Source organism: Nicotiana tomentosiformis, chromosome 1 (genome assembly GCF_000390325.3).
Source record: "Nicotiana tomentosiformis chromosome 1, ASM39032v3, whole genome shotgun sequence".
NCBI lineage: Eukaryota > Viridiplantae > Streptophyta > Magnoliopsida > Solanales > Solanaceae > Nicotiana > Nicotiana tomentosiformis.
In genome coordinates this window covers 76229761-76245016 of record NC_090812.1, presented here as the reverse complement: position 1 = coordinate 76245016, position 15256 = coordinate 76229761, and the positions used below count along the sequence as shown (strand labels likewise).

At 37.2% G+C, this 15256-nt stretch overlaps 1 long non-coding RNA gene across 1 annotated transcript; it reads left to right on the top strand.

Moving 5' to 3' along the window:
• The first annotated feature begins 3611 nt into the window (after positions 1-3611).
• Positions 3612-14832, top strand: LOC138899411 (uncharacterized). The gene is made up of 2 exons (XR_011410993.1): positions 3612-4227; positions 12240-14832. It is a non-coding gene; the product is annotated as an uncharacterized lncRNA (long non-coding RNA).
• The last annotated feature ends 424 nt before the right edge of the window (positions 14833-15256 follow it).

The window sequence follows — 15256 nt, the reverse complement described above, 5'->3', positions numbered from 1 at the left end:
AAATGAGAGAGTCTTACTAGTGAAAACCCTCAAGGACATTGTAAGACGACGGTAAGCAGAGATGAATAAATGAGAGAGACTTGTTGGTGAAAACCCCTCGAGGCACCACTAGTCAAAAGTGAGTCATGAAGCTGATGCAAAGAATTGGCACAAACAAGCCCGACTTCAAATGTCATAGGAATGGTAAAAGGAAAGATTTGAACAGTTTGAAAGATCAGGCCGCTAAGTCCAAAATGCATGTCATGATCATAAAGGCTAGCTGCCCCCCCAAAACCCAAAAAAAAAAAATCTTCCTCCTTTCCTTCCCGACAGGGGTATTTCTTGTTAATATTGTTTCTTCGCATCATTGTGTCATTCGTTCTGAGTCAGTCCTTGTCAAAACAAGCAAGAAAAGATTTCAAAATCTGCTACCAGCTTTCAGTTGCACAAAGTAAATTTGGCCAGCACACTCAGTTGTTACAGCCAACATGTCTTGAGGATTCGTGCAATAAGGTTTCCCCCAAAAGACTCTTGTCAGCCTACTTGGCTAACGCAAGCAAAGATAACCTCAAGGTTAATCAGGGATTCCCTGTAGTACCGAACAAGGACTATGAAGTGGCACATTGTGCAAAAGACACTTACCAGTTGTGATTCTCCCTAAGAGACAAAATTGCTCCAAAAGCAAAAGCCATTCAAGATATCTGAAAAGGTTATCCAAGAAAAGAAATCTCTTTTTTTGAGATAAGGCTGATTGAGCCACAAAACATAAATGGCATTGGGAGTGAAACAATCAGGTTTGATTCAGAAAGTAAAGGTCCCTTGTAAGGAACAACAGAGTCTCCCAGCAGTGCGACCAATTACCAATGCAGTCAGTCTTCCAAACGTTGGATGATCACAAAGTCAAGCCACCCAAGACTCAAGGCCGCAAACCGACCACTACTTTTAAAACTGACAAAATTTTCTTTGTTTGAAACAGGAACAAAGCACTGCAAGGAATTTGGGTTTCCAAAAAAAAAAAAAAAAAGGAAAGAAAAAGAAAAAAGAAGAGAAGAGCCGACAAAATGGAAGTTTCTCAAATCTTTGCCTTTATTTGTCTTGCTAGTGTGCATAAAATATTGCCATTGCTCTTCACATTTTTTCTCCTAGGATAGAAATCTTAGTCGGATGAATCTTTCTCCTAAGATAAGAAAACGTAGTCTGATGAATCTTTCTCCTAAGATAAGAAAACCTAGTCTGATGAATTTTCTCCTAGGATAAAAATATCTTAGTCTGATGAATCTTTCTCCTAAGATAACAAAAAAAGACCTAGTCTGATGAACTTTCTCCTAGGATAGAAGTCCTAGTCTGATGAATCATTCTTCTAAGATAGAAAACCTAGTCTGATGAATTTTTTCCTAGGATAAACGTCTTAGTCTGATGAATCATTCTCCTAAGATAGAAAACCTAGTCTGATGAATTTTCTCCTAGGACCGAGATCTTAGTCTGATGAATCTTTCTCCTAAGATAACAAACCTAGTCTGATGAACTCTCTCCTAGGATAGAAATCTTAGTCTGATGAATCTTTCTCCTAAGATACCAAAAAAAATAACCTAGTCTGATGAATTTTCTCCTAGGATAATAAGTTTAAAAAAGGGGAAGTCTGGAAAAAAAAAAAGTTAATTTTTCGTTTTCTTAAGTTATCAATCTTTAGTTTTCTTGAAATCAGGGGTCCCGCCTAGAGAATAGGGTCAGTTTTTAGTTTAGTCAAGCTTAGTTTATAGTTTTCTGCAAGCTCAATCTCAAATTTAGGAGATGCACTTCCTAGTTTGGGTTTTTCAGATTTTTATTTCATTAGGAGACACACATCCTAGTCGAGTCTTCAATTTTGCTCTCATCATTGCATCCTTCATCAATAGCATAGGTAATTTATAGTTCTGCTAATAACTCACAAATCTTCCTAGTGTAAACTGGGGCAAAAAAAAAATTCTTTTGTTGTTTCCATTTTGTTGTAGTTGCAGGCGCCCACCTGGAGAACGAGAAAATTAATTTCAAGTTTTAAAATCATCAGGCACCCACCTGGAGAATGAGGGAATTTGTTTTAATTTTCAAGTCATTATCAGGCGCCCGCCTGAAGAACGAGAGAATTTATTTCAAGTTTTAAGTTAGCATCAGGCGCCCACCTGGAGAATGAGGGAATTCATTTCAAGTTTTAAGTTAGCATCAGGTGCCCACCTGGAGAACGAGGGAATTCATTTCAAGTTTTAAGTTAGCAACAGGCACCCACTTGGAAAAAGAGGAAATTCATTTCAAGTTTTAAGTCAACATCAGACGCCCACCTGGAGAATGAGGGAATTCATTTCTGTTTTAAGTCAGCACAGACGCCCATCTGGAGAATGAGGGAATTTGTTTCAAGTTTTTAAGTCAGCAGGCGCCCACCTGGAGAATGAGGGAATTTATTTCGAGTTTTAAGTCATCAGGTGCCCACCTGGAGAGTGAGGGAAGTCATTTAAGAATTCAATTCAAGCTAGAAGTAGCAGAAGCTCGCCTCAAGAATGCGAGCTGACAGTCTGAGATGACTAAAGGAAGAAGACTCAATTCAGAATAAAAGAAAAAAAAAGAAAAAGGAAAAAAGAGAAGTGAATCCAAAATGCATAAGCCGATAAAAGACATGAACTGCTCAAGACATGGCTGAATACACGAGCACTGCCTGTCCGGTCTTGATCCGAAAAGCTGAAGAAGAAAGAACTAGCACCTGCAGCTAGCAAGCATCAAGGTTCAAATCAAAAGTCTGCATGAAGAACCATTCAAGACTCAAGATCAAGCTTCAGAAGACTTATAGATAGGAATCTTGTAACACATAGCTGATAGGGTTGTTTAGTTCCTTTAGATTTTGATTTTTTTGTAATGGCAGGGACCGCAGACCGGAAACTCGACGGAACGGTATCTCACTCGACTGTGTCATCCTCTCCACACACTCCATTACTTCATTCACCTCTGAACTACACGTGACCTGATTCCTTTAAAGCCAAGGATATGTAGGCAGCTCAGATACCAGGGCTCGGTCACAATCTTTTGTCCGTCTTTGTTTCGCTTTGAATAAGCGTCGGGTCATAAATCAATTACGTTGCTTATTGTTCTTTGCTCCGAAAACTCTTCGTGTTTCCAAGTAAAGAGGGGCAGCTGTAAGCACGTAATTTTTGATCCGACACGTTTTTGAGCTATTTTTAAGTGTTTAAAATATTTATTTAACTTAGCTTTAATTTTTATGGAGTTTTAGTCAATTTTTACTTCAAATTACAATTTAAAAACACAAAAAATATTTTCATCTTTAGTTTAAGGTCAATTAGTATATTTATATTTATAGTACTTTAATTTTTGCCATGACTTTAGCCTATTTTCTTTACTTTACTTTGTTATAACATTTAAAAATACAAAAAAAATAGTTTCACTTTTAATATTTAATATTAATTTAGTATTTTTTTAAGAGTGATTTTTATATTTTTATAAATATATTATATTATTTTAGTCTTCTTACCCCAAAATTAAAACCCAACAAGACATGAACCCAATCCAAGATCCTAAATCCAAGCCCAATCCCTTAACCCTAAGCCCTTCTCCCTACCTAAAGATAAATACACACACACAAAAAAAAGACTCCGAACCTAGCTGCTCTTTCTTTTGTTTTTGAGACGTCATCAGTGCCTCTCCCTTGAGATTGGATCCGATTTTCTTTTTCTCAAAACAAAAAGACACACACGAAAAGGGGTGCTGGAAAATCGCTGAGAAAGGAAAAAAAGACATCACCACTTTTACCCTTTTTTTCAGCCATGAAATTGCAGCTTTGAAGCACCATCTTCCTCACCTTAGCTCATCCATTAACACCATCACATAAAGCTCCCAAAATTAGCTGAATATAGCCTTAAAATAACCTCAAAATCCATTCAAAATAAACCCCAATAACCAGTAAAAGCAGCCCGAAAACGCTGGCCAGAGCAACCCTAATACGCAGTTGAAATCTGTTGCAATCAGCTGCCGAATCAGCCCCAAAAAGAGCCGAAACAACAACTGAAAGGCGCTGCAAATTTCACCGAAAAGATCACCTCAAACCAATGCAAAAACCAGCCCGAAATCACCATCCAAATCTGGTCGAGTTGAGTCGTTCGGCGTTGCGATTCCGGTTCGAGTTTATGGTCCGTAGCTCGCTCGAGGACTGCTATTTTTGGATACTCTTTTGCGCTGTACATGTTTTGAAGATTTTAGGCAATTAAGGTCTGGCTCTTTCTTTCTTTCACTACTCCAATTCATTTCTCTATGATTCGAGTATTTCAGATCCATGTCACTATTGCTTTAATGTTTTACTTTCCATATGTGTCTGCTTTTTTTTTTTTTTTTTTTTTTAATATTATTACTTGTAGTTGGTTTTATGAGTTTGAGCCTTTGTGTATGTTACTTCAAATCTGTGTTAGTATGGGAATTTGGGTATATAAGCACTAACTTGAAAGTTGAGTTTTAATTGTATTTCAATTGCTGAAAATTCAATAAGCTTCATGCATTAGCAATCATCGTTTGCAAACGTTCTCTGAGGTATTTACTGGAGGAAACCGTGATTTATGATATAGCAATAGGTTTTCTCATTTATTTTCCTTGGCCTTTGATATGCAAAGCGTGAGAATGATTAGTAATCGTCACTGGTTTCTAATTCTTCAATGTCCTCTTCCTGAAATCCATAGAATAATAAAAGTAATAATTATGATTCCAAAAATAAATCGAAGTACGCTTTCGCGCGACTTTGGTCGAACAAAAATAATCCTTAATTCGTAGCTTACTTTAGGCGCGATAATCAATCTTCGTGATTATGGGTACGGTTCCCGTGGCATGGTCACGATACGTAATTCCCAATTCGGGTGTGCATTTCATCTGACCCGACTATAACTTCGAATAATAATAAAAATAAACATGTCGTAAATCACGGGTGCATTTCATGTGGCGCGGTTTGCAATGTGTACCAAAATGACAAGTGTACGACATCGTGACTTGTTCCAGAAATAATTTCATAAATAATTAAAAGCGGTTTAAAAAGTAAAATGCACAATAGTTTTTAAAAACATGTATTAAATCATATAATTAGGCCAATTATTAATAGTTGAGCGACCGTGCTAAAACCACGAAACTCGGGAGTGCCTCATACCTTCTCTCGGGTTAAAAGAATTTCTTACCCAGTCTTCTGTGTTCGCGGACCATAAATAGAGTCAAATTTCCTCGATTTGGGATTTAAAATAAATCGGTGACTTGGGACACCATAAATTATTTCAAGTGGCGACTCTGATAAATAAATAATCCCATTTCGATCAACGTCACTTTAATTGGAAAAACTCCCATATCCCCCATCCCTCGAGAAAAAGGAGGTGTGACAGCTCTGGCGACTCTGCTGGGGATGAGAACCCAGAACTTTTGGTTCAGGATTCAGAATTCGAGCTTAGAATAACTGTTATACTTGGTTTTTATTTATTATCTGATTTTTATGTGTTTGAGCTTAATGTGCTAAATGTAACTTTTTACCGCTTTGATATTGCCGTGAACTGTATATAAAACTACTACGAAACCCTCATTTTCTCTGAGTCTTCTAAATCTTCTGGGGAGCGTGCGCTTCGCGTGACTTCTTTTCTGTTAGAGTCATATCCTAATTTTAGAACGAGGTTCGGACAAGTTGCAAAGTCGGTGAAGCTTCTGTATTCCCGGTACGCTGCCCCCCCCGGCTCGAGTTGTCCGCTCGGGTAAGCCAGGTCTAGAACAATACACCCAGGATTTAAACTTAGAATAACATAGCCTCATGCCGGATCCCTAGTAGGAACGTTTGTTTGCATCACGTGCATTTGACTTTGGGACTTAACACATGGGTTGGGTCTCCAGGACAGATGTACCCAAATTAAAAGATCATCCTGATGCATTTTTATGTGCTACTTGTGTATTCATTTGTTTCGGCTTGCATGTTGACTGGCTGCTAGAATATGAAAAGAAAATAAAAAAAGAGCGAAAAAAGAAAATGAAAAAAAAAAACCAAGAGTGAGGTAGGATAGAAAAATGCCCGATTTTGATAATCTCGATATTCAAATAGTCTCGTTACTCTGCCAAAGTTTTTAAAAAAAAAGAAAAAAGAAAATCTTTTCAAAACAAATCATATCTTTCTGCGCATCAAAATTGACAGAACTACGCGGGTCTGATTCTCACCGGATGTGAGATACGTAGGCAAACCTCATCGGTTCCGGCCTACAATTTTTAAAAAAAAAAATCGAAAAATATTTTCCTTTACTTCCTTCTTTAGAAAGTCATTCTTTTAGGCCCCAATTATTTTAAAAAAATATATATACAAAAATATTTTCTTTTTAATTTCTTCTCAAAATCCAAAAATATTTTCATTCTTCTTTCGAAAATTGAAAAGAAAATTCAAGATTCAAAAATATATATTTTTTTTCTTTAGAAGTATTTCTTTCATAAATTCAAAATAAACGTCCATAAATCCAAAAATATTTCCTTTTTCTTTTTTAGTAGTTTTTCTTTCGAAATTTCGAAAAAAAATCAAAATTCAAAAAATATATTTTCTTTCTCCTTTAAAAGTCTTTCTTTTCAAAAATTTAAAAAAACAGAAACAAATCGAAATCCAAAAATATTTTCTTTCTTCGTTATAAGTCTTTCTTTCGGAAATTAGAAAAAAATAGTTAGTTTATTTCCTTTATTCTTGATCTTCTCGAATAATGCATGGTCTGATTCATGTTCCCACATGATACGTAGGCAACCCACATTAGGTTCGATCGACCAAAATTTAAAAAAAAATAATAAAAAAAATAAAAAATGATGATGATAATAAGGACCGACTGAGTCCATTCTAACGTGTCTCTTGTTTTGAATTGTAAAGAAAGTTTGAGATGGTCGGTTTGTGGTAAGCTGGCAACACAAGATCCAAGGAAAAAATGCCATTGACAACTGGCATCGAAGCTGTTACAAGTGCTCAAAAGACTCAGGGTCAGAGGGTTCAACAAGAGTCTACTATGGTTGAGGAAAATAGAGTACTGAAGCAGCAAATGACTGAAATGTGTCAAGCATGGGCCAATGGCCAAGGATCGCCTTTTTCTATTCATGGTTTCCCAGAGTTCACATCTATTTCGACTACTACCATTCCGGTCTCATTGCATGATCAATCTTATCCACCTGGGTTGAGTCTTTATCCCAACTGTATGACTACAGCTGGAACTTCTGTTGCGCGCTCCCAAAGTGTGCCATTGACAACCAATCAGACAATCACTACTGTTATGCCCGTCTTTACCTTCCCACAGCCGACAGTGGTACAAAAGAAAACTCATGAGTCATAATTTACTACCCAGCAAGAACAGTACCATTCTCCTGAGTACCACTCATACCTATTTGATCTTCCTGCAAAAATTGAGAAGCCTGCCCAAAAGATGGCACAAGAAGAAATGAACCAAAGAATAAAAAGCTTAGAACAACAGTTGAAAAACATGCAAGGGTTGGCAGGTCAGAAGAGTATTTCCTTCAAGGATCTATGTATGTTCCCCAATGTTCGTTTGCCACTTGGTTTCAAGATCCCAAAATTTGAAAAGTATGATGGACACGGCGACCCCATAGCTCACTTGAAAAGGTATTGCAATCAGCTAAGAGGTGTTGGAAGAAATGAAGAATTACTAATGGCTTATTTTGGGGAAAGCCTGACAGGGGTAGCCTCTGAATGGTTTATGGATCAAGAAACCTCTCACTGGCATGTCTGGGATGACATGGCCCAGGCCTTTGTCAAACAGTTCCAATACAACATCGATATCGCCCCAGACCGCAATTCCCTTTCAAACCTGAATAAGAAACCAACTGAAAGTTTCAGGGAATATGCCATTAAATGGAGAGAGCAAGCGGTTAGAGTTAAGCCACCCATGGATGACCACGAGTTAATCACTGTCTTCCTTCAGGTTCAAAAGCCAGATTATTTTCAAAACATGATGTCCGTAGTGGGCAAATCCTTCTCGGAAGCAATCAAAATTGGGAAAATGGTTGAGAATGGCCTTAAGACAGGCAAACTTATAAGTCAAGCAATTCTCAAAGCTGCAACTCAGGCTGTCCAGATTGAATCTGATAATTTTAGTGACACGAATGAGAAGGATGAAGAAACCATGATGACAATAAGGTCGAGAAGAGGTCCTAGGAGAACATCTCGAAGGTATGAGTAGCCTCATCAGGTTTTCGATGATTCCCCTGAGCACTACTATCCACCTCAGAACCCACAATACTCTATTGCTTCACTTCAGTATGCTGTCCAGCCACCAAGACACCCCAGAAGGCGAGCACCAGCACCACAAAATTTCAACCAGCTTTTACAAAATTTTCAAGTGCCCTATAACCCACATCCAAGCCAGGGGTATAAAGGGGAACAAAGGTTGAAAGATAATTTTACACCAATAGGAGAGTCCTATGCAAGTATGTTTGAGAAATTAAAGCATTATGACATGATTGCACCTATTCCTCCAAATTATGTGGACCCACGTGCAAGAAGCTTTGATCATTCTAAAAGGTGTGAATACCATTCCAATGCCCATGGGCATAATGTTGAAAGTTGTCGGGATTTGAAAAGAGAAATAGAAAGGATGATCCAGGAAAAACTGATTGTGATCCAAGATAATGACACCCAGAATATCACGCAGAATCCTTTATATGCACATGATGATGCACACTTTGTAGGGATGATGTGTGGTGACATGGAGTATGAGAATCCTCTTGGGAACTTGCCGACTGAAATTGGAGAAGGCCATGGTGATTCTGATGAGCAAATTTGTGGCTAAATGTCAAGCATAGCAATTGAAAAGTCATTCCCTCATCACTAGGAAGGAATCTTGGTAGTTTGTTTTGATGTTTTTTCTATTATCTGGGTTATTCCAGGGTGTGATCCAGATTTTATTTGTTTTATTGAGTCAAACCCTTCTATCCCTCTATTTTGTTTTTGTGAGTCTTGTCTGTCCGTTTTGTTGCTATTTTCATTAGCCATGTTATTTTAGGGTTATAACTCGGATTTTAGGTTATTTGTCTTGTTGTTTACTCAATAAAATACAGTTTGTCCTTTTGTGTCATTCCATGCTTAGTTCTTTTCCCGCTAGTTTTAGTGATATGACATGCATGCGGAATTTTTGGCCAGATCTTAGAAAACTGATTTAAGTTTGAATTGGATAAATGATAAAAAGGAACTTTTAAGGATGAATAAAGAGTTAAAACACTTTGGAATTAAGCTCAAATAAAATGACCCGTGGAGGTTAATGATCTTTACCTTTAAATCATTGTGAAGGTCGGGTTTGAGGAAGAATCAATTGAAGTTTATTGATAAGTTTGACATTAATGGGTGAAAAGTGTCTTCCGACCACGACACACCAAGAAGACAGACATGTTCATCAATGTTGTGTCGCAAAAGGAAACCATGTTTGGCATTCTCGAGGCTAGGAGGCCATTTTTCTGCTACCCAAACACTTTATACCCTTTGTTACCCCTTTTGAGCCTGCGTTATTTTCTTTGACCACCCTCTTTTGGAATCAAGTTTAGAGTCAAAAGTAAAAACAAATGATTAAATGATAGAAAAATGAAAGAAAAAGTCCATGTCCCAAGAGTACAAATTGAGGCGACTCTTAGAAAGTTCAAGTGAAAAAAAAAGAATAAGAAAAGAACATTCGAAGGTCCATGCCCCTAGAAAATAGAAGTTGGGGCAGTTTGTTTTGAAAAAAAAAAAAAAGGAAAAAATGAGAAAGAAAGAAAAAGAAATAAAGATGAAAAAAAAATAGTTAGTTCAGAGGTTTGAACTACGTCAGACCTGATTTCTTTAAAAAGGATACGTAGGCAGACTTACACGGTTCGGCCCAACCAAATAAGAATTCAAAAAAAAAAAATCCAAAAATCCCCAATATCTGAAACTGGGGCAAAGATTTTATTTTACTTTTGAAAGAGTCGATTCCAAGAGTTGTAAGTCTACAACCACTTATTTTGAATCTACTTTGAGCCTTCATGCCGACCCATCTTTCCAACCCTATTCAAAAACCTTTCAAATAAAGACCTCCCGATATGCCTTCAAGAATGCCAAGAAACGCATGCAAAGAGAAGAAGTTGTCACACGACATAGAACACTGTCGAGTTGCTCACACAAAGAAAAAAAAAGAAAAAAAAATGAGAGAGTCTTACTAGTGAAAACCCTCAAGGGCACTGTTAGACGATGGTAAGCAGAGATGAATAAATGAGAGAGACTTATTGGTGAAAACCCCTCGGGGCACCACTAGTCGAAAGTGAGTCATGAAGCTGATGCAAAGAATTGGCACAAACAAGCCCGACTTCAAATGTCATAGGAATGGTAAAAGGAAAGATTTGAACAGTTTGAAAGATCAGGCCGCTAAGTCCAAAATGCATGTCATGATCATAAAGGCTAGCTGCCCCCCCAAAACAAACAAAAAAAAAATTTCCTCCTTTCCTTCCCGACAGGGGTATTTCTTGTTAATATTATTTCTTCGCATCATTGTTTTATTCGTTCTGAGTTAGTCCTTGTCAAAACAAGCAAGAAAAGATTTCAAAATCTGCTACCAGCTTTTCAGTTGCACAAAGTAAATTTGGCCAGCACACTCAGTTGTTACAGCCAACATGTCTTGAGGATTCGTGCAATAAGGTTTACCCCAAAAGACTCTTGTCAGCCTACTTGGCTAACGCAAGCAAAGATAACCTCAAGGTTAATCAGGGATTCCCTGTAGTACCGAACAAGGACTATGAAGTTGCACATTGTGCAAAAGACACTTACCAGTTGTGATTCTCCCTGAGAGACAAAATTGCTCCAAAAGAAAAAGCCATTCAAGATATCTAAAAAAGGTTATCCAAGAAAAGAAATCTCTTTTTTTGAGATAAGGCTGATTGAGCCACAAAACATAAATGGCATTGGGAGTGAAACAATCAGGTTTGATTCAGAAAGTAAAGGTCCCTTATAAGGAACAACAGAGTCTCCCAGCAGTGCGGCCAATTACCAATGCAGTCAGTCTTCCAAAAGTTGGATGATCACAAAGTCAAGCCACCCAAGACTCAAGGCCGCAAACCGACCACTACTTTTAAAACTGACAAAATTTTCTTTGTTTGAAACAGGAACAAAGCAGTGCAAGGAATTTGGGTTTCCAAAAAAAAAAAAAAAAAAGGAAAGAAAAAGAAAAAAGAAGAGAAGAGCCGACAAAATGGAAGTTTCTCAAATCTTTGCCTTTATTTGTCTTGCTAGTGTGCATAAAATATTGCCATTGCTCTTCACATTTTTCCTCCTAGGATAGAAATCTTAGTCTGATGAATCTTTCTCCTAAGATAAGAAAACCTAGTCTGATGAATTTTCTCCTAGGATAAAAATATCTTAGTCTGATGAATCTTTCTCCTAAGATAACAAAAAAAGACCTAGTCTGATGAACTTTCTCCTAGGATAGAAGACCTAGTCTGATGAATCATTCTCCTAAGATAGAAAAACCTAGTCTGATGAATTTTCTCTTAGGATAAACGTCTTAGTCTGATGAATCTTTCTCCTAAGATAATAAAAAAGAGACCTAGTCTGATGAACTTTCTCCTAGAATCAAAATCTTAGTCTGATGAATCTTTATCCTAAGATAGTAAACCTAGTCTGATGAATTTTCTCCTAGGATAAACGTCTTAGTCTGATGAATCATTCTCCTAAGATAGAAAACCTAGTCTGATGAATTTTCTCCTAGGACCGAGATCTTAGTCTGATGAATCTTTCTCCTAAGATAACAAACCTAGTCTGATGAACTCTCTCCTAGGATAGAAATCTTAGTCTGATGAATCTTTCTCCTAAGATACCAAAAAAAATAACCTAGTCTGATGAATTTTCTCCTAGGATAATAAGTTTAAAAAAGGGGAAGTCTGGAAAAAAAAAAAGTTAATTTTTCGTTTTCTTAAGTTATCAATCTTTAGTTTTCTTGAAATCAGGGGTCCCGCCTAGAGAATAGGGTCAGTTTTTAGTTTAGTCAAGCTTAGTTTATAGTTTTCTGCAAGCTCAATCTCAAATTTAGGAGATGCACTTCCTAGTTTGGGTTTTTCAGATTTTTATTTCTTTAGGAGACACACATCCTAGTCGAGTCTTCAATTTTGCTCTCATCATTGCATCCTTCATCAATAGCATAGGTAATTTATAGTTCTGCTAATAACTCACAAATCTTCCTAGTGTAAACTGGGGCAAAAAAAATTCTTTTGTTGTTTCCATTTTGTTGTAGTTGCAGGCACCCACCTGGAGAACGAGGGAATTAATTTCAAGTTTTAAAATCATCAGGCACCCACCTGGAGAATGAGGGAATTTATTTTAATTTTCAAGTCATTATCAGGCGCCCACCTGGAGAACGAGGGAATTTATTTCAAGTTTTAAGTTAGCATCAGGCGCCCACCTGGAGAACGAGGGAATTTATTTCAAGTTTTAAGTTAGCATCAGGCGCCCACCTGGAGAACGAGGGAATTTATTTCAAGTTTTATGTTAGCATCAGGCGCCCACCTGGAGAACGAGGGAATTCATTTCAAGTTTTAAGTTAGCAACAGTCGCCCACCTGGAAAACGAGGGAATTCATTTCAAGTTTTAAGTCAACATCAGACGCCCACCTGGAGAATGAGGGAATTCATTTCTGTTTTAAGTCAGCACAGACACCCACCTGGAGAATGAGGGAATTTGTTTCAAGTTTTTAAGTCAGCAGGCGCCCACCTGGAGAATGAGGAAATTTATTTCGAGTTTTAAGTCATCAGGTGCCCACCTAGAGAACGAGGGAAGTCATTTAAGAATTTAATTCAAGTTAGAAGTAGCAGAAGCTCGCCTCAAGAATGCGAGCTGACAGTCCGAGATGACCAAAGGAAGAAGTCTCAATTCAGAATAAAAGAAAAAAAAAAGAAAAAAGAAAAAAGAGAAGTGAATCCAAAATACATAAGCCGATGAAAGACATGAACTGCTCAAGACATGGCTGAATACACGAGCACTGCCTGTCCGGTCTTGATCCGAAAAGCTGAAGAAGAAAGAACTAGCACCTGCAGCTAGCAAGCATCAAGGTTCAAATCAAAAGTCTGCATGAAGAACCATTCAAGACTCAAGATCAAGCTTCAGAAGACTTATAGATAGGAATCTTGTAACACATAGCTGATAGGGTTGTTTAGTTCCTTTAGATTTTGATTTTTATGTAATGGCAGGGACCGCGGACCGGAACCTCGACGGAACGGTATCTCACTCGACTGTGTCATCCTCTCCACACACTCCATTACTTCATTCACCTCTGAACTACACGTGACCTGATTCCTTTAAAGCCAAGGATATGTAGGCAGCTCAGATACCAGGGCTCGGTCACAATCTTTTGTTTGTCTTTGTTTCGCTTTGAATAAGCGTCGGGTCATAAATCAATTACGTTACTTATTGTTCTTTGCTCCGAAAACTCTTTGTGTTTCCAAGCAAAGAGGGGTAGCTGTAAGCACGTAATTTTTGATCCGACACGTTTTTGAGTTATTTTTAAGTGTTTAAAATATTTATTTAACTTAGCTTTAATTTTTATGGAGTTTTAGTCAATTTTTACTTCAAATTACAATTTAAAAACACAAAAAATATTTTCATCTTTAGTTTAAGGTCAATTAGTATATTTATATTTATAGTACTTTAATTTTTGCCATGACTTTAGCCTATTTTCTTTACTTTTACTTTGTTATAATATTTAAAAATACAAAAAAAATAGTTTCACTTTTAATATTTAATATTAATTTAGTATTTTATTAAGAGTGATTTTTATATTTTTATAAATATATTATATTATTTTAGTCTTCTTACCCCAAAATTAAAACCCAACAAGACATGAACCCAACCCAAGATCCTAAATCCAAGCCCAATCCCTTAACCCTAAGCCCCTTCTCCCTACCTAAAGATAAATACACACACAAAAAAAAAAGACTCCGAACCTAGCTGCTCTTTCTTCTGTTTTTGAGACGTCATCAGTGCCTCCCCCTTGAGATTGGATCCGATTTTCTTTTTCTCAAAACAAAAAGACACACACGAAAAGGGGTGCTGGAAAATCACTGAGAAAGGAAAAAAGGCATCACCACTTTTACCCTTTTTTTCAGCCATGAAATTGCAGCTTTGAAGCACCATCTTCCTCACCTTAGCTCATCCATTAACATCATCACATAAAGCTCCCAAAATCAGCTGAATATAGCCTTGAAATAACCTCAAAATCCATTCAAAATAAACCCCAATAACCAGTAAAAGCAGCCCGAAAACGCTGGCCAGAGCAACCCTAATACGCAGTTGAAATCTGTTGCAATCAGCTGCCGAATCAGCCCCGAAAAGAGCCAAAACAACAACTGAAAGGCGCTGCAAATTTCACCGAAAAGATCACCTCAAACCAATGCAAAAACCAGCCCGAAATCACCATCCAAATCTGGTCGAGTTGAGTCGTTCGGCGTTGCAATTCCGGTTTGAGTTTATGGTCCGTAGCTCGCTCGAGGACTGCTATTTTTGGATACTCTTTTGCGCTGTACATGTTTTGAAGATTTTAGTCAATTAAGGTCTGGCTCTTTCTTTCTTTCACTACTCCAATTCATTTCTCTATGATTCGAGTATTTCAGATCCATGTCACTATTGCTTTAATGTTTTACTTTTCATATGTGTCTGTTTTTTTTTTTTTTTAATATTATTAGTTGTAGTTGGTTTTATGAGTTTGAGCCTTTGTATATGTTACTTCAAATCTGTGTTAGTATGGGAATTTGGGTATATAGGCACTAACTTGAAAGTTGAGTTTTAATTGTATTTCAATTGCTGAAAATTCAATAAGCTTCATGCATTAGCAATCATCGTTTGCAAACGTTCTCTGAGGTATTTACTAGAGGAAACCGTGATTTATGATATAGCAGTAGGTTTGCTCATTTATTTTCCTTGGCCTTTGATATGCAAAGCGTGAGAATGATTAGTAATCGTCACTGATTTCTAATTCTTCAATGTCCTCTTCCTGAAATCCATGGAATAATAAAAGTAATAATTATGATTCCAAAAATAAATGAAAGTACGCTTTCGCGCGACTTTGGTCGAACAAAAATAATCCTTAATTCGTAGCTTGCTTTAGGCGCGATAATCAATCTTCGTGATTATGGGTACGGTTCCCGTGGCATGGTCACGATACGTAATTCCCAATTCGGGTATGCATTTCATCTGACCCGACTATAACTTCGAATAATAATAAAAATAAATATGTCGTAAATCGCGGGTGCATTTCAT